This window comes from Planococcus citri, chromosome 3, assembly GCF_950023065.1.
Source record: "Planococcus citri chromosome 3, ihPlaCitr1.1, whole genome shotgun sequence".
NCBI lineage: Eukaryota > Metazoa > Arthropoda > Insecta > Hemiptera > Pseudococcidae > Planococcus > Planococcus citri.
Genome location: NC_088679.1, coordinates 3,482,344 through 3,508,372, shown reverse-complemented (window position 1 = coordinate 3,508,372; position 26,029 = coordinate 3,482,344). Strand labels below are relative to the sequence as shown.

The window sequence follows — 26,029 nt, the reverse complement described above, 5'->3', positions numbered from 1 at the left end:
CAACATGCTGAGTCAATTGGAGACGGTTTCAAGGCGTTCTGGAACTGAAACCTCTGGTTGTATTTTGGAAATTTCAGATTTTCACAAAGTTCAATAAAAACCGTCTAAATTAACTTTTGAACGTTCGAAATATGGCTACCGGCTCCTTGAACATGTTGAAACCGTCTGAAATCGACCTCATGTTAAATTTACGGTATTACTTGAATTTTTTTCATTTTTTCTGGAATTTATGAGCAGATAAAAAATTTACTTTTGAAATCGAACTCATGGAATTTCGTGACAACTCCCTAAAGCGGTCCAGAGGGTGCTCAATGTGCACTGACCAAAATTATAGGGCCTGAACTTAATTTTTAGTCTTTTCAGAACAATACACATAGTTGAACGTAATAATTGAACGCTGTAAACGTTCTATTTTCACATGCGTGCAATTATCACTCACGTTCAATTGTATACGTGCAATTTCACACGTGCAATTTTTCACGTGCAATTTGAAACGTTCAATTTTCACCAACCCCCATTTATTCCTCGCACATTCCAGGTAGCGATCTTCAGCCTGTTTTGTTTCTTCCATAGTGTGGGCTTTTTTGCCTGCTGCCCAACAGCCCAGTAAGCATGCTGTGACATTAATATCACAGTGATGTCATTTTGTGATGTGTATAGGACATTACAAAGTAATATTCCTGTGACATTATTACGACATTGCTTTGGAATGGAAAAAGAAATATTTGGCCGCAATGTCTCAAAAATAGGTATAACTTTGATGATATCACATAGACATCACTAAAAGATATTACAGTGACATTTTTGCCTCAAACTTACCATTTCTACTTCTCGCAGATACAGTACGTTGACAATTAGTATATAAGGAAGTTACTGTCTCATGCTAATTTGCCCTCAATAATGATGGGTGCTGGAGAATTCGCCAAACGTGGTGGAGTCAACAGCCTCAAATCTCAACTCCAAATTTCAGGAGTTGAGAGAAGAGAATATTTTTGCAGAAAATACATTATATTATTTTATTACATCACTCTCAATTTGCTGAACTAAAAGGTACCCTATCATCATTATGATTTTAATGTTTTTTTTCAAATATTTCAGTGTAATAGGTACTCGTATTTATGTGACATTGCAAAAATGTCACTACATTGGTGTGAGTGATGTCTTGGTGACCATTTTGCTGGGTACATTTTATATCACCAGTAAGTCACGAGACATCACAATGCAATATTACATATCTCCTCGGTGACATTGCATGATGTTATAGTGACATTGCAATGCTTACTGGGAGGGTTCCCTGATTTTCCAGCCGGTTTCTTCTTAGTTTTGTTTTCTCGAGAAATTGTTTTTTTTTTTCGCTTCTATGGGTTTCTAGCCCATGGAAGTATAGCTTGATGAAGGGGCTGCCCTCTGCGCCGTCAAGAGGACTTTCCCAAACTTCGGTTATAGCGCTTGCTGGAGGCTCCAGAACGGCTAAAAATCTTCACCGATTAATTCGAAAAGATGAAAATGAAGCATGAACCAAATTTCAACTTCTTGCTCTAATTTTATTAGATTTTTGACTTTTTTCATAGTGAAGTGGGCAAAGTTGAAATTTTCAAAAATCATCCAAAAACAAAATTCAGCATTTAATATTTGGTCTTGCGGTGAACATTTAAACACTCTTTTAATTTCAGTTCAAATACTTAGTAGGTCTCGAGTATCTCTCAATCTCTGAAATATTACAAAAGTAAATAAAGCTCTTTTCCTCCCCCATCTCTCTCAAGTCTGACTTACTTTCAACGTCTGCCATATAATAAAACCAATACACCATGCCTTTTTACGTATCTAATTCGCATTTGATTTTGACATATACGAGTAAAAATTAAAATCTGTTGAATTTAACGCCTCACCGAGCACAACTCGAATCGCTGTTCGTTATTTTGAAAAGTCTAATCACGCGTGTAAACGGATATCAGATAAAGGGGTGCCTAAAAAAAAAGAAAAAAAAAGGTAAACCATGTGCAACAGGGTTTAAAAATTAACCATGCGTCGAACACGGCGACGACGACTACGATGAAGAAAGAAGACGAACCAAACGCCCATTCTAATTCAACGTCGGATAAATTTGCGTGCTTTTAGAGCTACTTTGAAAATAGTTAAATGTGACAGAAGGAACGGATAGGAAAGGTATTGTAAGAAGGAGAGAAAAAAAAATAAAGAGCCTGGTATACTGTACTGTATACACTAGATAGTATACACAGTTTATATGCGAAAAAGGAATAAAATAAACGTCTCTTTTTCACTCGCACTCTCTTTCGTTTTAAAAGTACCTACTACGTACCCGCCATCGTCTCAAAAAAAAAAAGGTAGGGAGGAAAAAAAGGCTACACACACATATACGTACGCAACTGCGCTTATAGAGTAGCTAAAAAAGAGTATACAGTGTACACATTTATTTACCCTTGTACATATATAGAGTGTAGGTATACCTATTCGAGTGTTACGTTTGAGTGACTTGCGACGGCATTTATCTTCGGCAAGATAAACCGTTCATACAGCTTATACGAATAAATTTACTTAGTTATTGAAAGACATGCTGCTGGTTGCATCGAAGTGTATCGTTCGTTTTTTGTTACGCCCGCGTCCTCCTCCGTCCCCCCCCCCCGGTCCAAGACTCTTCTTCGGCTCTCTGTCTAGCCCGAGCTCGTTCGTTATTACCGTACAAAAAGCTCGGAAACTTTTGACGTCTGTGTCATTATTTCGTCGTACGCGTTTCTTCTCGACGCAGAGATACGTACTCGTATATTACTTTCGTATATACCCTATACCTACTATTCTCATTTCGACAATTTTTGGCGGCTTTTCTCGTATTCATTCGTTGGTTGTTTGGTTCATCGGGGTTGTAATGGTGAAATTAATGATATTGATACGTGTCGCCGTACAATTATGCCGGCGGAAAGGTTTAAAAGGTAAATTTTCATATATAGGTAATCTAGTGTGTTAAAGCAGCGTGCACCTACCTATGTAGTATATTGTTTATTGCACGCCTTTATACGTACCTACGAGTAGGTACTTTTCCAAAAGCTTCGTGTTCCACGCGGTAGCAGATTTCATATTAATCGAGTAAATGCGGCAGTGTGCTCGCGATTCGCTCTCTCTAAATGATGTACAAGTCGCACTTTGAACCCGCTAAATGTGTCGGTGTCGGGCACGTTGTCGCATATTTCATTCTCATTTTGAACGTATACGTACGTAAACGTAACGTACCACCAACTAGCAACGTATGTAGGTAAAGGTATACGTAGTATACCTATACGCGTAGGTATACCTACCTGCTGTATGTTAAATGTTTCTCTCATAAACAAAAGCGCTCTACCATCATCGTCGCCGTATAAACGATTCTCTTTGTGAGAAGGCCGCGTTTCGCAGCTGGCGTAAATAGTGCCGGAAATAGACTGATAACGTGTGTTAGATGTCAAATATTTTATGTCGCGTCAAGATGAAAAATTTTCACGTGATGTGAAAATATCATCGTAGGTAGTATAGGTAGAGATACTGGAGAAGGAGGGGTATGCGATGCCGGAATGAACCTAATACAGCGAGAGTTCATTAGTCGTATTGGTTTTTAAAATTTTTTAGGTTCTAATGGAGGAATGATTAAGTATGGTATAAAGAGATGAAAAAAAAATACATCGAAAAAATTGACTGAAATGTTTGACTTTTTTGCCAAACTGATCGAGAAAATTGAAAAAAATTAGTCAAACAAGAAGAATACTAAACTTGAATTTATCTCCTATATATTATTAGGGTACCCCTTATTTTCGAAGTTAGGATTTTCCTCCCTCCCAACCCCTAAGGTGGTGACTTATGGTGAGAAAATAATTCCCTATTTACAATTTTTCCATTTTCAAAGAACTCAAACTGCGGCGAGAGCCCCTCAATTTTTAAAAATGGGTCATTCCATGTCGACTCAAACAAAAAAAGGCGATTTTGAAAGTCATGTCTTTCGATTTCGCTCAAATTTTTTTTACAATATCTACCCACCTAGTAAGTAAGAAAGCCGCAATCAGTTTGGTCCCAACCCCCTCAGGGGGCGGGAAGGGAGGCTTCCATTATTTTCACATTGTCTCGAGGTACTCAACTTCAGCAGCCCATTCCTACAAAACTATGCTACTTTGATCAAAACTGATTTCACAGTTCAAAAGGACATTAAATTTTGAACTTTTTAAGCATTTTGAAATTTTCAAAAATTGAAAGTTGAACTTTCAATTTGAAAGTTTAAATTTCAAAATGGCGCTGTAAGTCGGAGCTACCATTTAAAATTGTGAAAAAATTTCCATAGATGTACATTTTGATATTTTTTTGAAATATTTAGGTTTCGAGATGGGACTCTTGACGGAGGGGGAGCACCCCCACCCCCAATTTTGGGTGAAACTTTCAAAAGAAAATCTGGGGCATGTGATACATCGAATTGTATGTTTTCGGCGACGCTGAACACAAATATGACGTCAGATTTTTGATTGGACCTCATCCACGGCCCCCCGCACCTCCCCAAAGGGGGTAAAAATTCAAAAAAGTGTTTTGTTCGGGCAACACATGAAATAGTATGTTTTTTGTAACGCTGAATACGAATATGACGTCAGATTTTTGATTGGACCCCATCCACGGCCCCCAGCACCTCCTCGGAGAGGGTGAGCCCCCTAAAATGGTTACATTCGTGTGACACATGAAATAGTATGTTTTCGATATCGCTGAACACGAATATTTCCTTAGTTTCTCGAATCGACTTCACCCATGACCCCCAGAACCCCCCCAATAATAAAGTCCAAAATAATTTTTGGGGGTTGTGGATGGGGTCCAATCACAAATCTGACGTCATATTTGTGTTCAGCGTCACCAAAAACATACTATTCCATGTGCCACACGAACAAAACGCTTTTTTGAACTTTTACCCCCTTTGGGGAGGTGCTGGGGGCTGTGAATGGGGTCCGATCAAAAATCTGACGTAATATTCGTGTTCGGCGTCGCCGAAAACATACAATTCGATATATCACATGCCCCGGATTTTCTTTTGAAAGTTTCACCCAAAATTGGGGGTGGGGGTGCTCCCCCTCCTTCAAGAGTCCCATCTCGAAACCTAAATATTTCAAAAAAGTATCAAAATGTACATCTATGGAAATTTTTTCAACCCACTTACAGCGCCATTTTGAAATTTGAACTTTCAAATTGAAAGTTCAACTTTCAACTTTTGAAAATTTCAAAATACTTGAAAAGTTCAAAATTCAATGCCCTTTCGAACTGTGAAATCAGTTTTCATCAAAGTACTATAGCTTTGGAGAAATGGATTGCTGAAGTTGAGTACCTCGAGACAATGTGAAAATAATGGAATCCCCCCCCCACCCACCCCTGATGGTGCTGGGACCAAACTAATTGCGGCTTTCTTACTTACTGGGTGGGTAGATATTGTAAAAAAAATTTGAGCAAAATCGAAGGACATGACCCGAAAACGTTGGTTGAGTTGACATGGAATGACCCAAATTTGAAAAAAAAAAAAATACAAATTCACTTAAAATTTCAAGTTCTATGATCTCTAAAAAGTTTTTTTTGAGTAAAATAAGCTCTCGTGACGATTTTTGCCCCACCTTTGAAAATCAAGCTGACACCCTAAAATATCTGAAATTCGTATTTTAAGTATGTGGGAAATCCTAATATTAGTCGTTTTTGCTCATTATTGATATGTTGATGCGAATTGTTCAACCCCCCCCCCCAATGATTAAAAAAATCTCGGTGAAAACTTCTGATTTTCCACTGAAATGTTTACCTACTTATTTTAATGAGTCACGTGGCACTCATTTCGAATGTTTCAAAAATCATGATTTTATTTTTCAGCATGAAATTCTTCAAAACTGCTCAAAAAAAATGACGATGCAAATTTTTGATTTTCTGGTCCTTTTGATGGAGAGTTTTTTCAAAATCATTATTTGCACGAGAAAAATAATGAGCACATGAAATCTGGTTCATTTAAAATTCAGCTTAGCTTCTGAGAACGGATTTTGGATTATAATTATCACTCAAGAGTCGTGGTATGGGGAATGCATCCTTATTGAAGGAGAAGCTAAGCAGCTGAGGACTAAAAATTCCCAACTAAGTATCACAAACTTCCCAACTGACCCTCAGATGACTAAAAAAAATTTTTACGTTGATTTATTTGGGAGGAGAGGGAGGGGAGGATGAGGGAATTACCGATTTTGTGGAATAAAACGGTGAATTTTTAAAGTGAAGTAGAAAAATGTCATTTTTGGAGGTTTGAAAATTCGAATTTTTTTTCACTTTTAGAAATTGTCATTTTTCTTTTTCAAATTTTTGGACCTTTTAATGATTCTTTTTTTTTTAATTTCAATTTTCAAAAAGGAAAATTCGAAAAATCGTATTTTGAAGAGTGAAAAAACAATTTGTATAATACATAGAGGCTTCAGAGCGGTTTGAAACTGCCTCCAATTGACTCAGCATGTTAAAATTAGACTATAAAGCAAAAATTTGAGATTTCCAACTTCTGAGGAAATTTCAATTCTCAAAAATGTGAGCTGCAGGCTCCCTGACTGTTCACAATGGCTCGAAACACCGCTTCTTATCGGTTCTCGGTATCGAAAATAGGGCACATATTAAATTTCAGATTTTTGAGCAAATTTAAAAGTTTACATTTTTTTGCATTTTTGGTTTTAAAAGTTTTCAAGAATTTACTTAAAATTGAAAAAGGCACTTTTACCCCTATTAAAGTTTTGACTGCGATGATGGATTCCAGTTTTGTTCAGTTTGAAAAATTTTCTGACAGTGGGATACTTTCCAATTGTGTTGCGAAAAATGTACCCGATTTATCCACTCCTGGCGCAGAACTCATGTGTTTTGTTGGAAGGAGCGGGGGGAGGGAATAACAATAAATTTCCAAGCTCGAGATTTTTACTCGAATAGGTGTTACTTTTACAAACACAATGTAGAGTAAGCTGAAGGTCCTAATCCTTTTCAGTTCGTTCTAAGGCATTGGAAGACGATGGTTTTTATTCCTGGCGCAGAACCCGCCTGCGCCTCCGAACAAATTTTCTCATCATATGTACTCAGTCACTCTGCTCAGTCTATTGAAAGTAGTTTCAAGATGTTCTGGAAGCTGCAACCGTATATATTGTTAAAATCCTTCATTTCCAAAAAGTGTCATAATTGTTGTCTAAACCTGATTGGTGCTTGTTAATTAGGTACCCACTTGATCAATTACGAGTACACAGAAAATTTTTAAAATAGGGTTACGCCCGTTTTTGAAATTTCTGCAGGAGCATAAGACGATTCCGAGCTGAGCTACCTACCTTCAATCGACTCAGCATGTTAAAATTAGGCTATAAAGCAAATTTCAAATTTTTAGCTTCATTTGGTAAAATTTTGAGGAAATTTCAGCTTTCAAAAATATGCTGCAGGCTCCAAAACTGCTAAAAATGGCTCAACACCGTTCTTTATCGGTTCCATACAAAATTTCAAATTTCTGGGTCGATTTTTTTTGCATTTTTGGTTCAACAAAAGTTAAAAAAAACACTTTGGCCATCCAAGTTTTGGCTGTGATGATGCCTTTCGTACCTACTCTTTCGGTCTTGTTTTATTCGATTTAAAAAATTTTCCCAACGTTGGGATACTTCTCTTATGATGCGAAAAATGTGCTTGAATTTCTCCCTCCTGGCGCAGAACCCGCCTACTATTACAATCGAAGTTTCTCATCAGTCGCTCTTGCACTGTAACTAAAAAATGCTCATTTTTTCTTACTTTTTCAATCTCTAATCCACTGCTTGAGTTCAACGAGTGAAATGTTTCGCGTATAGGTATCTACGTTGTAAATAATTTTGACGACGAGTGTCAGCGATCAAATCGAATTCTAGAATCTGTCTCTTGTTTCCGTATTCTCAAATAAGGCAGAATTGATAGACAGAATAAAAATTCTTTCGAGTGCAACTGAAGTACCTACGTATGTATGTAGGTAAAGGTATGTACCAGGTAGGTACTGCGAAAATTTCAAATTCACTCGAAATAAAATAATATTATTGGTAATGGTAGTATCGAGTCTTTCGACACAAACGAATGAATATCATAGTAGGTATCTACATTCGCTAAACTGTTTCACTTGCGAACCCAGCAAACGAGAAAGAAATACGTAAAATAAAGACATCATAATACATACAGAACAAGATGGGGAAAAATACCGAGAGAAAAGAAAACAAGAGCTAAAAATGTTTTGTTCATTTGACGAAAGGAAAATTTTAAAATTAGCCCGAGGCGAATTTTTCGTGTAGTGAACTTCTTTGTGTTATTTTAGAATAACCTACTATAAATTACCAACTGACTCTGAGAAGAATTGACCTAGTTTGTTGTTAAAAGCATTAAGATAGTTTTCAATCCCACTATATACCTACTCGCGTATTTTGCCCTGCCGAGTATAAGTGCCGTAATAGATGATACGTATTTTAAACTTCAAAGCCTTGAAATTCTTCAAATGTCGAGTGAACAGGCAGTTATACGTGACCTCTTTTAGTCTCGGCAAGTACGTAGGTACTTGAAGAAGAAAAAAAAGAAGAAGCAGGGATACAATATTCAAATGTTGTTCATATTTAATATGTATTATGGTAAAATCTTCGAACTCCTCGTCTACGAGTACGATACATTATTAGGTACTTTTTTTTGCTTTATTTCAAAATAGGTACGTTGCCTGCGAAATAGGGAAAATTTCATGCATCTATTCGATTTTTGCCGAATTTTTCAACAGTGTGGGTTCAGATCTTTCTTAATGCAAAAATCAAAATTTTATAGAAAAGTGTAGAAAGCTCAAAGGGTATTCCGGGTAAAATAAGTGAAATGCCCCTGTCCTCACATTTTTAAAATTTTGATGTTTTCCTCATTGTTGACAAGAGGGTGGGGTGGGGGAATTTTTTAGCTTTAAAGGCACACAACAACGTTTCATAAACATTTCAAAAATCTGAAGAAAAGGACATTTCACCTATCTATTTTTCCCAAGAATACCCTTTGATTTAAATCTTGTTCTCAAGCCTTAGAATCGCTTGATGGTGGTTTTCAGCCATTCTGAAGCCTTCAGAAAATTTTGGGATTTTAATTTTTAAAACCATATTAGTCGAGGGGCCCGCTTAAGGATCAATTGCCCCCCCACCGATCCTACAGGACACCTTTTTTCTCAAAGGAGTCCTAAGGAACATTTCTAACCCTTGTCCTGAAAAAAGGGGGCCCTACTTACAAAATGGCGGTCATTTTGATACTGTACGAGATTAGATTGAAAGAGCAGGCAAAAATTCATCACCACCTGTCAAAATTTCAAGTGCCAAATTGCCTTTTTCGATTTTTGGTGAATTTTCAAAAATCATATTTTGGCCAAAAATTTGGGGGAAAATCAAAATTTTATCAAATTTATCTAGAACGCTGAAATTTGAGATATACCCTATTTTTGACCTGCCATAAATCGACGAGAAACTGTTTCAGACCGTTTTGAGCAGTTCTGGAGCCTCCAGGAAATTTATGAAACTGGAAATTCCCACAAAATTTTATCATTAATTATGGAGTTTGAAAGCCGAAATTCATTCTGCAAGCTAATTTCAATACGCAACGAAGTCGACTGCAGGTGGACTTCAACTCGTTTTGGAGCCTCCAGCAACTTTTTGAATATTACTGGCGCCTCCAGTCGATTTTTGAAACTATTGGAGTTGGAAAACCGAAATTCATTCTGCAAACTCATTTCAATTCGCTAAGAAGTCGGCTGCAGGTGAATTTAAAATCGTTTTGGAGCCACCAGCGATTTTTTGAAGATTACTGCAGGCTCCAAAATGACTCGAACCCACCTGAAGTCGTCTTCAGAGGGTGTTAAAATTTGAGTACAGAGTAAATTTCGGCTTTCCACCTCCATTTGATGAAATTTTGGAGAAATTTCAAATTTCAAAAATCTACTGGAGCCTTCAGTAATTTTCGAAAAATTGCTTTATTGTCCGTTCTAGAGCAATTAAAAGTCCAGGGTTTTATTCCTCCTGGCGTAGAATCCGCTCACCTTTCCATTCAACAGTTCTCATCACAAGTCTCGATTTTAACTAAACTGGAACCAAACATCTACCTACATTATTGATGATACTTTTCTCAATTTTAAACCTAATTCCACGACTGCACATGAATAAAAAAAAATACTGTCATTTTCATGTTCTGTTCACTGTAAGAAAGTTTTGAGTCAATTCATTATTCCTGGCGCAGAACCCGTCTACCCTTTCAGTCAAACTTTTTCAACACATTACTTCTTCACACATAAGAGATGGTACACTGGGCTATCCTCTTCGTTTCCTTCTCGCTCTGAGGAAGTTTGAAGTCAGGATTTTCATTCCTGGCGCAGAACCCGCCCACCTTTTTAGTAGAACTTTATCAACACATAAGACTTCAGTTGATCATGAAATATTTTGTGAAAATTTCAAGTTTCAAAAATCTTCTGGACACTCAGAGAATTTTCAAAAAATTCCTGGAGGCTCCAAAACGACTTGAAATCCACCTGCAGTCGATTTCGTAGTGTATTGAAATTAGTTTTCGGAATAAATTTTGGCTTTCAAACTCCATTTGATGAAATTTTGTGGGAGTTTCGATTTTCAAAAATCTGCTGGAGGCTCCAGAACTGCTCAAAATGGTTTGAAACAGTTTCCAATTGGTTTGGTGGGTCGAAAATAGGATATATTCCAAAGTTCAGCTTTCTCGGTCAATTTGGTAAGATTTTGATTTTTTCCCTCAATTTTGGCCTAAATTCGATTTTCAAAAATTCACCAAAAATCGAAAAGGGCACTTTAGCACTTGAAATTTTGACAGGTGTAAAATTTTTGTCTTATCTTTCGATCTACTTTTGTACTGTTTAAAAAATTTCGTGCAAGTCCCATGTTGGAACGCAAAATCTGCGATTTCGACTGACCTATTAATCAAAATGGCCGCCATTTTGTAAGTAGGACCACCTTTTTTTGAGGACAATGGCTAAAAATGTTCCTTAGGACCCCCTCCCTCCCCTTTTCGAGAAACGTTGTCCTGGAGGATCGGCAGGGGGTGCCATTGATCCTTATGCGGGCCCCTCCGACTATATTCATCCAAGGCCTGTCCTCATCATAACTCAATTCTTCATGAAGAGAACACCACTACCACCAGTAATGCATTTTTAGCCAGCCAATCAAATACCTACGTATAAACGCAGGTTACATTATAATTTGATCGGTTCAGGTGAAGCGCTGCTGTAGCGCAACGCGGCGAAGCGTTGGTAAAAAGTGAAATTTTAAGAACTACTGGGAATATATATCAAAATTTCTATTTAATTAAATCCGACTAGTGTTTGTCAAGCGTATACGCGCGACGGACTGAGTATGGTTGGGAGTCGGGTACACGTGAAGGGAGGGGAGGGGGCTGGAAAGAGGCGCGCGATATTGCATGCATAAAAAACACCATTAATTAAAATTAAAAACTTTCGGGACCGGTGCCGGAGCGGCGTGTTGCTAAAACCTAGGTATTTCTCTCATCAATTTCGCAACAACCGGCACAATAACTCGGCCGTTAATTCCGACCGAAATTTTTTTCACCCCACCGGCTGGCGGCTGTCATTGGCCGGCGAAATTCGTTTTTCAACTCGCTTTTCTTCCATTTCGACTCGTTTTAATTATAACGCCGCGCCGCGCCGCGCTGCGCTCGCTGGCTGAAAACGAGTACGAACACATAGTTTGGCGCGGCGCGAACGCGAAAAAAAATCATCGTTGCTTCATTAGAAATAACACGAGATGAAATACAACAATTTTTTCGCCATTTTGCAGGCTATTCGGGGGTCGAAGTGCGGTGCGATGTGGTTTCAAAGTACCTAGTGATGAGAAAAAAAAACTATACGCTTTTTCATTAGTCTGTAGCCGAATTATCGCTAAAATTAAAAAGGGTTGCATAATTTACACGAGGGATTATTCTATATGTATACATTTTAGTTATGTGTGTGTATGTTTTTTTGTAAATAGACGCTGAAAAAAAATGAAATAACCCCCGATGTATCCGACAATCTTCACGTTGTTATAAATTTCACACTATTATTTTCAACGTATAGGATAACGACGTCGTCTCGCGGTTTAATGAAATATTCATGCTCCAATGAAACGAACAACAAATTTACCCAGACACAGAGCGTACCTACTTTTATGCGATTACGATATTTACTAATTTTATAAACGTTGTTGCGATCTCGCGGTGGCTGCAGCTTTTGAAAAAATAAAAAGCAAAAAAAAAAAAAACAGTACACCAGAATCAACGATGAACGTAGCGCGCTAACCATCTCTACTCTCTTTTTTCACCACCATTTTCGCTTGTATACAAGTTTAATAGGATAAAAAGTACCATAGCCAGCGTAGAGTACACGATTATAAGTGGTGTAGAAAAAACAACAACAACAGCATCAACACAGACACATGCAGCTCTGCCAAAGTACGCATTAATCCGCGCATAAGCTCGAATCGACCACCATCACTGTAGAGTGGCAACTCGTTCCACTCCATTGAGGAAAAAATAACTATTACAGAGGATTTCTGGTCTCTCTCTCTCTCTTATTTTTTTCCCTCGATGTTTTTGCTTTTTGCTGCCTCGACCGCCATCGCCATCGCCACCCTGACTAGTAGAAATGTACAGTACGAGGCAGTTGAAAAGTGATTTTAGTCAATTTTTCAATTTTATAGTCTTAAGCGCTATACACTTTCACTTTCAATGGCTTCTGTAATCTGTCAAGTTCCATAAAGTTCTCCAGCTCTATTCTGTTGATATCGAGCTTCGCATCATTTTTTTCTCTCTCTGTTTCGTTATCCTTTAACCTTGAAGACTTTTTTCGTTTTTAATCTTTTTTTTGTTCTTTATTCTCGGCTTTCTTTTTCATTTTTGCAACAATTGATCAACTTTTCTCTCTCTTGTCCTTGATGCTTTATTTTTTTCTCACATTATTCTTTTTTTTTGGGGGGGGGCTATACAAGAAGCTTGACAAGTTAGATGGTGTTTGTGCAAGTCTTGGCCTTTGCATGACAACTCACAAGAGACATTTTCGGGCTCATTTTTTTGAAAATCAAAACATGAGGATCGATGCTTAGGCATAGTTTGCAAAAAAAAATTCAGCTGCTTGAATGAAAAATTGGAAATTCAAAAATTACAACTCTCAATAATTATTGTGAGTGGGTAATTTTCTATTTTTTTTTAAATTACAATAATGGCCAAAAAATTTTGCACAATTGCATTTCAAAATATTTTTCCAGTATTAAAAAAAATATCTCGCGATGTTTTGGCTCAATTAAAGTGAAATATTTAATAAAAAAAAATTCTTAAAACACGAATATACCCAAAAATAACGAATTTTCAAATTTTCAATTGCTCAGTAACACCTTGAAGAAAAAAAAATCGTTGGGTTTTGACCAAATTCATCAGAAACTTTCATTTTGAGTTGAAAGCTACCCATGAAAAATGTTGGCCCCAGAGGCGAGATTTGACCCTTTGAAGAGGAGTAATTTTCGAACTGTCTCAGGAAAAATGACCTATGTAGTACCGAATGAAAGTATTTGAGATTTTGCGTCGATCTATGTTACTGCCGTCAAAATCCAAGACCTTTTTTTAGGGTTCTACTAAGCGCCTGAAAATTTGCAAATCACTTTTTGGATAAATTCGTGTTTTGAAAATTTTTTCTTTGCACATATTTCGCATTGATTATGCCAAAATATCGGAAGATGTCATTTCTAAAACTGGAGAATGTATTTTGGAACGCAGACGTGCCAATTTTTTGATCATTTTTGCTAATTTTGAGAAATCAAAAAAATTTCAGAAATTTTTCGCAATTTTTTTCGAATATGTGAAATTGACAATTTTTCACAATTTTGCCCCCCACCCCAAATTGGCCAATTCTGGTCAAAAAAAATTTCTTGCATAATATGCTTATGTACCATCAATCTAAATTTAAAATTGTACGATAAATCGATCAAAATCGATAAATCTGACTCAAAGAATATTGACTTTTAATCAAACAATTCGACATACTAAAACATAACGACTCAAAATAAATAGAAATATTTATTTACTCGGTCAATGACCTAAGTCAATGAACCAAAACAAAAACAAAATTGAGCAGAAGCTCGACAACTTTATAACTCGACGATTGAATCAATATTAACACGACGAACTTATATACATAACGAATACAACGAAAAATAAACGATAATTTAACAGCCAACAGTTTACGCGATTTTACGAAAAGAACAAAATTTCATTAAAAACATAACCAGCGATATTTAGAATTCGCGAAACGAATTTTATTTTTTATTTAAAAATAAAAACTAAAATTACCGAGCATAAACGTTACGGTTACGGTATCAATTTTGCCAACAAAAATAGTCAATTTTTTCACATTTTAAAATTATTTTTATTTAAAATTTGAATTGCACCCTTTTGGGAACACCTGAACTCTCTTCTAGGAGACCCACTGAGCCTAAATTCAGGTTTAGACCAATGTCAACTTGAAATAATTCATATATAGAAATTTCTGAGAAATCAAAATCTTTGATTTTTTTTACATGTGGCGAGTGCACTTTTCCAAAATGAAAGAAACCTTTCTTTGACAAAAATGTGTAAAAACACTCCTAAAAAAATAAAATTCCGAAAAATGAACACAAAACCACCTCAAAGAGTGAATTAGAGATTGTAAAAGCAAGAAAAAATGAGTGTTTAGTTACATTGCAAGAACGACTGAGTACATGTGATGAGAAACTTTGATTGTAAGAGTAGGCGGGTTCTGCGCCAGGAATAACAAATTCGTCTCTTAATGCCTTCAAACGAACAGAAAAGGAGTAGGACCTTTCGCTTACTCTACATTACGTTTGTAAAAGTAATATTCGAGTTATAATCTCGAGGTTGGAGTTTTCTTGTTATTCCCTCTCCCCGCATCCTCGAACAAAATTGATGGGTTTTGCGCCAGGAGGGAAAAAATCAGACACATTTCAAGTATCCCAGCTGAACAAAACTGGATCGAAAGATCACTCATCGCAGCTAAAACTAGCCCTGCAGAAAAAAATGGAGGATTTACTATTTTTCCCCAGTGTTCTCATGTTTCGAATATATGTACTTAATGTATAGAATATTCTGATTTGGTTTCAGTTTCATTTTGATTTTTCGTTTCAATTTTCAGCTAAACTTTTTGAATCTGACAAAAGGGAATCGAAAGAGGACCTTTCCAAAATACACCATCATCAACGAGAATTTCAAGTACTAAGATATATTTTTTTGATTTATGACTGATAAAAAAATTCTAATTTGGCCCGTTTTTTTCATAAAAAAAATCAAAATCTGATCAAATTGACATAAAAGGCTGAAATTTGGTTTGTAGGTATTCTATTTTTGATCTCTCTGGACGATTGATCACGGTTTCGAACCATTATGAAGCCTCCTACGGATTTTCGAATTCCCTAGTTTTCAAAAAAACGCTCTAAACTAATAGTCCGGCATATGACAATAGGAGCAATTGCACCCCTCCCCCCCCACCGATCCTCCGGGACAACTTTTTTCTCAGAGGGGACATCCTAAGGAACATTTTAAAGCAAACTTGCCAAAAAAAAGTTGGCCTCACTTACAAAATGGCGGCCATTTTGATTGACAGGTCAGCCAAAATCGCAGATTTTGCGTTTTAACATAGGACTTGCACGAACTTTTTCAAACTTTACAAAGACAGATCGAAAGATCATGCAAAAATTTATCACCTGTCAAAATTTCAAGTGCTAAAGTGGGTTTTTCGATTTTTGGTGAATTTTTAAAATTCGAATTTAGGCCAAAAATGAGGGAAAAAATCAAAATGTTACCAAATTGACCAAGAAAGCTGAAATTTGGGATATACTCTATTTTCGACATGCCAAATCGATTGGAAATGGTTTCAACCCGTTTTGAGCAGTTTTGGAGCCTCCAGCAGATTTTTGAAACTCGAAATTCCCACAAAATTCCATCAAATTGTAGTTGTAAAGCTAAAATTTATTCTAAAAACTAATTTCAATACGCTACGAAGTGCTGCAGGTGAATTTCAAGTCGTTTTGGAGCCTCCAGTGACTTTTTTGAAAATTACTGGAGCCTGCAGCAGATTTTTGAAACTTTAAATTTTCACAAAATTTCATCAAATGGAGATGGAAAGCTGAAATTTACTGTACACTCCAATTTTAACACCCTCTGAAGACGACTTCAGGTGGGTTCAAGTCATTTTAGAGCCCCCGGCGACTTTTTTGAAAATTACTGGAGCCTCCCGTAAATTTTTGAAACTTGAAATTTCCCCAAAATTTCATCAAACTGAGATAGAGAGCCAAAATTCATTCTGAAAACTAATTTCAATACGCTACGAAGTTGACTGCTGGTGGATTTCAAGTCGTTTTGGAGCCTCAAGCAACTTTTTGAAAGGTTGTACCTTTGGCGTTTTTTTGGAAAATTGAAATTTCCTACAAGCAGCTGGAAGTTTCAAAACCATTTGAAACCACCATGTAGTCTGTGAAGTAAATTTCAGCTTTCCAACTCCATTTGATAAATTATGTTGCGGGAATTTCAAGTTTCAAAAATCTACTGGAGGCTCCAGTAATTTTCAAAAAAGTCGCTGGAGGCTCCAAAACGACTTGAAATTTACCTGCAGTACTTCGTAGCGTATTGAATTTAGTTTGTAGAATAAATTTCGGCTTTCCAACTCCAATTTGATGGCATTTTGTGGGAATTTCGACTTTCTAAAATCTGCTGGAGGCTCCTGAACTGCTCAAAACGGGTTTAAACCGTTTCCAATCGATTTGGCATGTCGAAAATAGGGTATATCCCAAATTTCAGCTTTCTTGGTCAATTTGGTAAAATTTTGATTTTTTCTCACATTTTGGCCAAAATTTGATTTCTGAAAATTCATCAAAAATCGAAAAACGCACTTTAGCACTTGAAATTTTGACAGGTGATAAATTTTTGCATGATCTTTCGATCTACCTTTGTAAGGTTTGAAAAATTTCGTGCAAGTCCTATGTTGAAACGCAAAATCTGCGATTTTGGCTGACCTGTCAATCAACATGGCCGCCATTTTGTAAGTAAGGCCAACTTTTTTGTGGGCAAGTTTGCTTTAAAATTTTCCTTAGGATGTCCCCTTTAAGAAAAAAGTTGTCCCGGAGGATCGGCAGGGGGGGTGCAATTACTCCTATTGTCATATGCCGGACTATAAATTAAATGTACCTAAAATCAATTTTACCATCTTTGTGGCCATTTAGATCAATCTATTTCTAGTGCTGGTTCATTTCCAAATTTTTCTCCAGCAATTATTTTCGGAAAAAAAAGAAAAATTCGTCGAAATTTGCTGGATGCTCGTAACCATTACCAATCGACTCGGTAGTTTCAAAATAGGATACGAACAAAATCTCAACCTTTTACGTCAATTTAATCAAATTTTGAGTTTTTTTTAATCAGATAAAATCCAAATTTGAAGTTGCTCTTTCTGAAAAAATTATCATTTTTGGATTTTCAAAAACTCGCCAAAAATCGAAGAATCAATTTAGATAGCTGAACTTTCGGTTGTAGGAGGATTTTTTCAAAAACCAAATTCTCGATCCAATTGAAGGCAAACATCTTCAGTTGTTTCCCTGTAAAAATTTTGTGATTTCGGGTGCTTATGAAATAACCAAAGTGCCAACAACACAGAAACTTGTTCAATTGTTTTCATTTTACGTTTCAAAATGCCAAATAAGTACCTATTTGTATTTATGAAGAACAAGCAAAATTACCCGCCCTTCGGGCGAGAAATAGAATTGAATACAGCCGTCTTGAAGTAACTTAAAAAAATTGATAATTTTTGAAATTTTTTCATTTTTTTGGCTACAACATAAAATTTACAATTTCACCCCAAGGCCCCTCTCTGCTGGACGTATCTCAAGTTTGTATGGAATTTTTGAAAATCCAAAGTCCAGTGGACCATCTACATCCCAACATGAGTCTATAATGGTCAGAATGAGAAATTGGGCGATTCGAATCCCGGAAATGAATCGCGAATCAATTTTAAATCGGATTTTGAATCAGACTCTGAATCGTGAAAATTGAATTCGATTCACAACTGTAGCTGAATCGCACGATTATTTTAATCAGTTTACCTATCTTTCCAATCGGTTGGTTCAAGTAATTTTTTGGCCTCCATCGAAATTTTAGAATTTTTCAGATCCTTCAGCAGATTTTTGAACCTCGAAATTTCCACAAAATCTCACCAAATGAATTTTTTTTGGTTCGGACCTGTTCGTTTTTTTTTGTTTTTTTTTTCAAAATCAAACCTTCTAATTTTGAACCATGAAATTTCCACAAAATTTCATCAAATGGATTTTTTGGCTCGAGTCTGTTCGTTTTTTTGTTTTTGTTTTTTTCAAAATCAAACCTTCCTAAAAATCTATTATTTATTCAAATTCAAAAAAAAAAAATGATAAATAAACTTCCAACATTGAATTTTTTTTTTACTTCTCGAATTACAAAATTCTGAGAGCATTTGCCCTCACTTCGTTTGGGTCTTTTGCTGTTGTTTTTTAGAGCTGAAATTTCTACAATAAATCACTTAAATTTTGAAATTTTCCAGCCAAAAAAATCAATTTTTTCCCATAACAAAAACGTTGTTCTTTCTTCGTTATCGAAATTAAAATTTTCAAATTCCATCTTGCATCTTTTCTGCCAAAGATGAAGGCAAGATTACCATTTACCTACATCAAGGCAACTTAGCAATTTTTGATTTAAAATTCCCTGGATTCAAACTGATTTTACACTGGACATTCAAAAAAATTAAACCATTCTGAATATTTATCAAATTTATTGCATTTAAACTGATTTTATGCAAGGTGTAAAAATTTTAAGTTGACAATAAAAAAAAAATGTAACCATTTTGGATCTGCTTATCAAATTTCCCGTTTTTAAACTGATTTTTATGCAAGTAGTTGGCCAATGAGTTCACCCATACTTTTCGAGTTTCTTCAGGAATAGATCCACCTTCAATATCCTATTATCTATGTTAAAAATTGAAGCTTTGATGATTTTGTAAAATTCTTAGCAAATAGAAACTCGAATTTTTCCCAAATCTATTATTTATTCAATTTCAAAAAATCACTCAAATTTTTAAATTTTCAAGCCAAAAACTCGAATTTTTCCCAAATCTATTATTTATTCAAATTCAAAAAAATAGATAAATAAATTTCTCACATAAAATTTTTTTTTACAATTCTGAGATCTCACATAAGGTAGACATTTTTTTTTTACAATTCTGAGAGCATTTACCCTCACTTTGTTTGGGTCTTTTTGCTTTCGTTTTTTAGAACTGAAATTTCTATTTTCAAGCCAAAAAAATCAAATTCTTCCCTCCCATAACAAAAACATTGTTCTTTCAATTATCAAAATTATAATGTTCAAATTCAATCTTGCATCTTTTCTGCCATGCATAGTGGTGCATCTATTCATGAGATTAGGGCAAGATTAGCATTTTACCTACATAAAGGCAACTTGGCGATTTTTATTAAGTTTCGTGTATGTATTGAAATTGGTTTTATGCAAGGTGTAAAAATTTTAAGTTTACAATCAAAAAAAATCTAACCATTTTGGATAGGTATACTTATCACATTTCCCGTTTTTAAACTGATTTTTATGCAAGAAGTAAAAATTCCAAATTGATTAAGTAAAAAAAAATTGAAGTTGAAGAGATATGATTGGCCAATGAGCTCACCCATACTTTTCGAGTTTCTTCAGGAATAGATTCACCTTCGATCTCCTATTCTCTAAGTACATAAGTACCTATGTTAAAAATTGAAGCTTTGATGATTTTGTAAAATGCTTAGCAAATCGGAAATATTTGGCAGCGAAATGAAAGCTCAACGATATTCGTGACGTCATCAAAACTTTTAAGCTTAATTACAGCTTTTTAAGGCCTCTAATCGCGAAAAAAATTTCAGTACAACCATCTACGCATCACGCTGAACATTTTGAGTATTTTTTCAAAATTTTCCGTCCAGCCGTTTTGCAGTGATTGCGTTACAAAGAAAACACCACTTCAATTTATTAAGTAGAGTAGATGCAACCTCGTATCATTCGAATAAGAACTCTCCAAGTAGGTAAAACTTCAGACATTGGTACACAAACCTCGCACTAGATTTGAAATCTATGAAACAATGAGATGGTCTTTTGCATCGAATAGCAGTAATTAAAACATAGTTAATAGAACAAAACTCGGTACGATCTCGTAATTTATTCGTATATTGCAGAAGACAGGAATTACCGGGTAGTATGTACGAGTACGAGTAAGTATAGTCAGCAATGCAGCGCAGCGTAACCGACGACGCGACGACGAAATCGCAAATTAATTCTTTTAATCGTATCGCAAAAAGTTTTCGCGATTCGCGTAGCTTTTTCTCAAGTCACCGAGGTGGAGGGGGTGTAAACCCCAAGCAACAGGAAACTCGTATCCGCCATCGCCGCGGCCCCGTTTTAATGAAAAAATAACTCGTAAGCGAATCACTTTAGTACTTTACAAGTTGAGATATTCCGCGCTACACCCGCTCCACTACACTTGTTCGAGTTGAGAAATAAATTGGGAAAATGTCGGCTTCTTTGCGGCTGCGGCTCGACGTTAAAGAAGCTCGCCTTCTTTTTGGGGCTGATGATAGCGCGGAACGATGAGATGAGGAAGGCTCGGTGGCTCAATATTAAACATCAATTTGGCCGCTTCTTAAATACTCGTTTGGCGAATCTTTCCTCCCTCTCGGTGCCGCTCTCTGATTACATTTTGAATATCTGGATAATTTGGCGAGAAACAGGGAAATCTGCACCAGACAACGGGGCAAGTGCGAGAGAGAAGCGACGACAGGAAGCGCGATACTCGTATACAGGTGATTATATTATATTTTTCGCGCCAAATGCATTAATAACGCTACATCTCGCCTCCTCGGCCGACACCAAAAAGTTAGCAACAACTTAAATTTTCATTGTTATGTGTTACATCTCACCTGAGCTGCGCTCTGCGTTTCTCGCTCATCGTGATAAGGAGTTAGGTTCTGCTACCGCAATGCCCCTTTTATTATCTTTTTTTTGGCCGCGTGGTCGTTTTTTTTTTCATTATTTCGAAGCTATTCGCGCGAAAACATTACAGTTGAACACAAAATACCTTCGTGTATAGTTTAGCTGGTGAAACGTTGCCGTACGTTCTTGTTTTCCTATAGTATACCTATAGTACGACGCTCGTATTCCGTTTCATTTGTTTTTCACACAGCAAACTGTCATCCTGCCATTATTTTTTTTTTCGTTGCTTCATGCTGCGATAGGTGCGCGACGCGACGTCGCTTTAGTCGTCCCATTTACAGTACTTCTATGTAGGATAGGTACAATATACGTGTCGTAATAATAGCTGCGTAAATAGGCAGCCAGGCATAGCAGATAGGTACCAGTAAACGAGTTGAATGACTGACGAGACTCGACATTCATGCTCGTTAAGTAATCATATCGAATGACGTTTTTATCTTTATTAGGTACGCGATTTCACTCTTTCGATGAAACGTCGCGTCGCGTCGCGTCTCTCGTACTACACGTCACGTCACGTTACGTCACTTCTACTCGAGCTTCCAACCTTTGTCGCCACGACTATACAGCCGAGCATCAGGTAGGTAATTTATATAGCGATTTGCCACCGTGAATATGAAATTGTGCGCAGAATAGGATTGAAAAATTTATCGATTCGTAAATCGAGTTCATATTTTTTTGTTCGGGTTTTCTCATTGGCAACTGGTTCAATTTACTGTTTCATTGATCGGAAAAAATAAAGCTGCATGTTTCGCGAGTTGGGCAAATAATTACGACGTTTTCTTTCTCACAAAATCGGTTACGATTTAATTTTATGATAAGAACTTTAAAACGAGGAAAAAATTGGCGAATTTGGTTCGAATTTAGATAGATGGTTTGCTCATTTTAGACCAAAATTGACCAACAGAGGAGAATGGGAGGCATCCCAGCTGGCAACAAATTTTTGTGCATCAACAGCCAAAATTTCAGGTACGTAGATACTGTAGGCGCATTTTATTGGTGAATTTTTGAAAATCAAATTCAAGCCAAATGTGAAGAAAAACTCAAAATTTTACCAAATTGATTTGGAAATGAACCAACACAAAAATGTTTGAAAATAAGTGTCTAATAAATTGATCGAAATGGTCACAAAGAAGATAAAATCTGAGTGTAGATAGACTGAATTTCATTTTTATCCCACTTTGGAGCGTTTTTTCGAAAACTGAGGGATAATAGTATTCATATTAATCAGTTGATTTGTTATCAAACAAATTGTTTATGTAGAAAATTGCTTCATTTTTTGGTGAATCTCGTTCACGACCGAATTGATTCATTTTTAGTGAATCATTCGCGTACGAGTTGATTCATTTTTGACAAATCTCGTTCGCGACCGAATTGATTCATTTTTAGTGAATCATTCACGAACGAATAGATTCATTTTTTGTGATTCATTCGCGACCGAATTGATTCATTTTTAGCGAATCATTCGCGAACGAATTGATTCATTTTTTGGTGAATCATTTCATTCGCGAACGAATTGGTTCATTTTTGATGAATCATTCCCGAACGAATTGATTCATTTTTGGTGAATCATTCGCGAACGAGTTGATTCATTTTTGACAAATCTCGTTCGCGACCGAACTGATTCATTTTTAGTGAATCATTTGCGAACGAATTGCTTCATTTTTTGATGAATCTCGTTCACGACCGAATTGATTCATTTTTAGTGAATCATTCGCGAACGAGTTGATTCATTTTTGACAAATCTCGTTCGCGACCGAATTAATTCATTTTTAGTGAATCATTCATGAAGGAATAGATTCATTTTTTGTGATTCATTCGCGAACGAACTGATTCATTTTTTGGCAAATCTCGTTCGCGACCGAATTGATTCATTTTTCGTGAATTATTCGCGAACGAATTGATTCATTTTTTGGTAAATCATTTCATTCGCGAACGAATTGGTTCATTTTTGGCGAATCGTTTGCCAACGAATAGATTCATTTTTAGCGAATCATTCGCGAACGAATTGATTCATTTTTTGGTGAATCATTTCATTCGCGAACGAATTGGTTCATTTTTGATGAATCATTCCCGAACGAATTGATTCATTTTTGGTGAATCATTCGCGAACGAGTTGATTTATTTTTGACAAATCTCGTTCGCGACCGAACTGATTCATTTTTAGTGAATCATTTGCGAACGAATTGATTCATTTTTGGTGAATCATTCGCGAACGAGTTGATTCATTTTTGGTGTATCATTCGCGAACGAGTTGATTCATTTTTGACAAATCTCGTTCGCGACCGAATTGACTCATTTTCAGTGAATCATTCGCGAACGAGTTGATTCATTTTTGACAAATCTCGTTCGCGACCGAATTGATTCATTTTTAGTGAATCATTCGCGAACGAATTGATTCATATTTAATGAATCATTCGCAAACGAATTGATTCATTTTTGATGAATCATTCGCGAACGAATTGATTCATATTTAATGAATCATTCGCGAACGAATTGATCACTTTGAAAGTGCTAAGAAAACGCAAAATTATAAAACTGAAATTTGATTTGGAAGCTAAAAATAACTACGATCAAGAAGCCAAAAATACAATCAAAGTAAGTACCTATTGAAAGTAATTCTGAAAATTATATCAAAAGCCGAAAATGCAACCAAAAAATGATTCAAAAACTTGGAAACGAAATTAAATAGGTACTGAGAATAAAAGTGAATACTGTCAATGTAAAAAATAAAAATGTAAATTTCTAAAAATAAAGTGGAAATCTCAGAAAATAAAATGGAAAACCAAATTCGAAGTCAGAAATTGGAATTCAAATTCAACAATACTGATGTCAAAAATTGCATCAAAAGCTGAGTAAAAAAAAATTAAAAAATAAAAGTAAAAATAAAAATCTTTCCTCACCATGTGATTAAAAAATTGAATGAAATTAAAAACCATAAATATGAAGTTGAAAACTCTAAAAACTAAATTAAAACTCGAAAAAAAATCAAAAACTTCCAAAATAAAATTGAAAACTGCGAGCAAAATCGAAAACTGTGAAAGGGAAACAAAAAATTCTCAACAATGAAGCGAGTGTACTTACATTGAAAATGAGATCGAAAATCTGAAAATGAATTGAAAAAATAATTGGGAATGACTGGAGAATAAGTAAACGAGTTTGCGCCAGGAATGAAAAATTTACTTCCCCAGTTGACCACATGCTAGCAAAAAGCTAGCGTTTTATTCGCGTTTTGATAAGTTGCTAGCAATTTACTCGCCTTTTGTGGCCAGCAATAATTATCTCGCTAAAAGTAAGCGATTTTCTTGCAGTTTTTCGCTAGCAAATTCAATTCTAGCAATTTTCGAGCTGTTTTCCAGCGACTCTCAGCTAGCTTTTACTTCACTTTAACTTGCTCGCCTTATGCTAGCGTATTACTGGCGGATACTTGCTCGCAATTCTATGCTAGGACAGTTCAAGCAATATTCTCGCATATCTCAGCTAGCTTTTACTTCACTTCATACATGCTCGCCTGATGCTAGCGTATCACTGATGGATACTTGCTTGCAATTCTATGCCAAGAAAGTTCAAGCAATATTCTCGCATATCTCAGCTAGCTTTTGCCTCACTCTATACCTGCTCGCTTAATGCCAGCGTATCACTGACTAATATGTTACCTGCTCACAGTTTTATGATAGGAAACTTCAGGTAATATTCTTGCATCTCTGAGCTAGCATTTACTTAGCCATCTGGCTCTAGAAAAATGTAAGCATATCTCTAGTTTCTTGAAGCTTCCAGCTACTTTTAGGAAATTCTGAAATTTTGTGAAAATTTAAAGTTTCAAAAATCTGCTGGAGGCTTCAGGAATTTTCAAAGAGTCGCTGGAGGCTCCAAAACGACTTGAAATTCACCTGCAGTACTTCGTAGCGTATTGAAATTAGTTTTCAGAATAAATTTGAGCTTTACAACTTCAATTTGAGTTTCAAAAATCTGCTGGAGGCTCCAGAACTGCTCAAAACAAGTTGAAACCGTTTCCCATCGATTTGGCATGTCGAAAATAGGGTATATCCCAAATGTCAGGTTTCTTGGTCAATTTGGTAAAATTTTGATTTTTTCTCACATTTTGGCCAAAATTTGATTTTTGAAAATTCACCAAAAATCGAAAAAGGTACTTTACCACTTGAAATTTTGACAGGTGATGAATTTTTGCATGATCTTTCGATCTATGTTTGTAAGGTTTGAAAAATTTCGTGCACGTCCTATGTTGAAACGCGAAATCTGTGATTTCGGCTGACCTTTTAATCAAAATTGCCGCCATTTTGTGAGTAAGGCCAATTTTTTTTCAGCAAGTTTGCTTTAAAATGTTCCTTAGGATGTCCCCTTTAAGGAAAAAGTTGTCCCGGAGGATCTGCAGGGGGTGCAATTACCCCCATTGCCGTGGACTAAAATGTTGTTCAAATGTTTTTGAAATTTTTCATTTTCATGGTTTGTTTGATGCTTCATTTTCAAATTTTAAATTTTGACAATTTTTCTATTTAAAAAAAAAACTTCCATTTTTTATTTAATAAAGAGATTTTTCAACCTAAGCGCTAGCATAATGCTAGCGAATTGCTAGCGTCGATCTCTCTCATGGTATAGTTTGCTACTCTTAGATAAAGTGTGTCATCAAGTTGAATATAAGCTCAAGGTGGTATCTTGTTGAAAAGTAAGAAGAGTGACATCACTCTTCTTATACTGTCCCAAGATGCTAGCATTGCTAGCGTTATGCTACCTCTGAGCTGGGACAGTCGCCTAATTTTTGGAATTTCCTGGAAAACTACCACCTGTTAAAGGAAACACCCAGAATTTTTAAAAATTAATTAATAGTAATTACTTTACTGATCAAAGTGTTTCTACGCTAGCAAAATGCTAGCTTCCTGCTAGCATAATTTGC

The 26,029-nt window shown here is 36.0% G+C and overlaps 2 protein-coding genes and 1 long non-coding RNA gene across 8 annotated transcripts in view; 2 read left to right on the top strand and 1 right to left on the bottom strand.

The window, feature by feature from the left end:
• Positions 1–26,029, bottom strand: part of LOC135840889 (uncharacterized) — a 402,381-nt gene that overhangs the window by 158,488 nt on the left and 217,864 nt on the right. The gene's annotated exons all lie outside the window — the stretch shown is intronic.
• bma (SCY1-like protein bma) overlaps positions 1–26,029 on the top strand; it is a 390,878-nt gene that overhangs the window by 150,931 nt on the left and 213,918 nt on the right. Inside the window, exon 1 of one of the 6 annotated variants that reach the window (XM_065357626.1) lies at positions 2,727–2,948. The exons of the other annotated variants lie outside the window; for them this stretch is intronic. The gene's annotated coding sequence lies outside the window, so the exon portion shown is untranslated. Of the gene's footprint in view, positions 1–2,726; positions 2,949–26,029 lie in introns of those variants that run through there. 6 annotated transcript variants of the gene reach the window in all.
• Positions 1–26,029, top strand: part of LOC135840888 (5-hydroxytryptamine receptor 1-like) — a 919,288-nt gene that overhangs the window by 855,006 nt on the left and 38,253 nt on the right. The window lies entirely within an intron of this gene.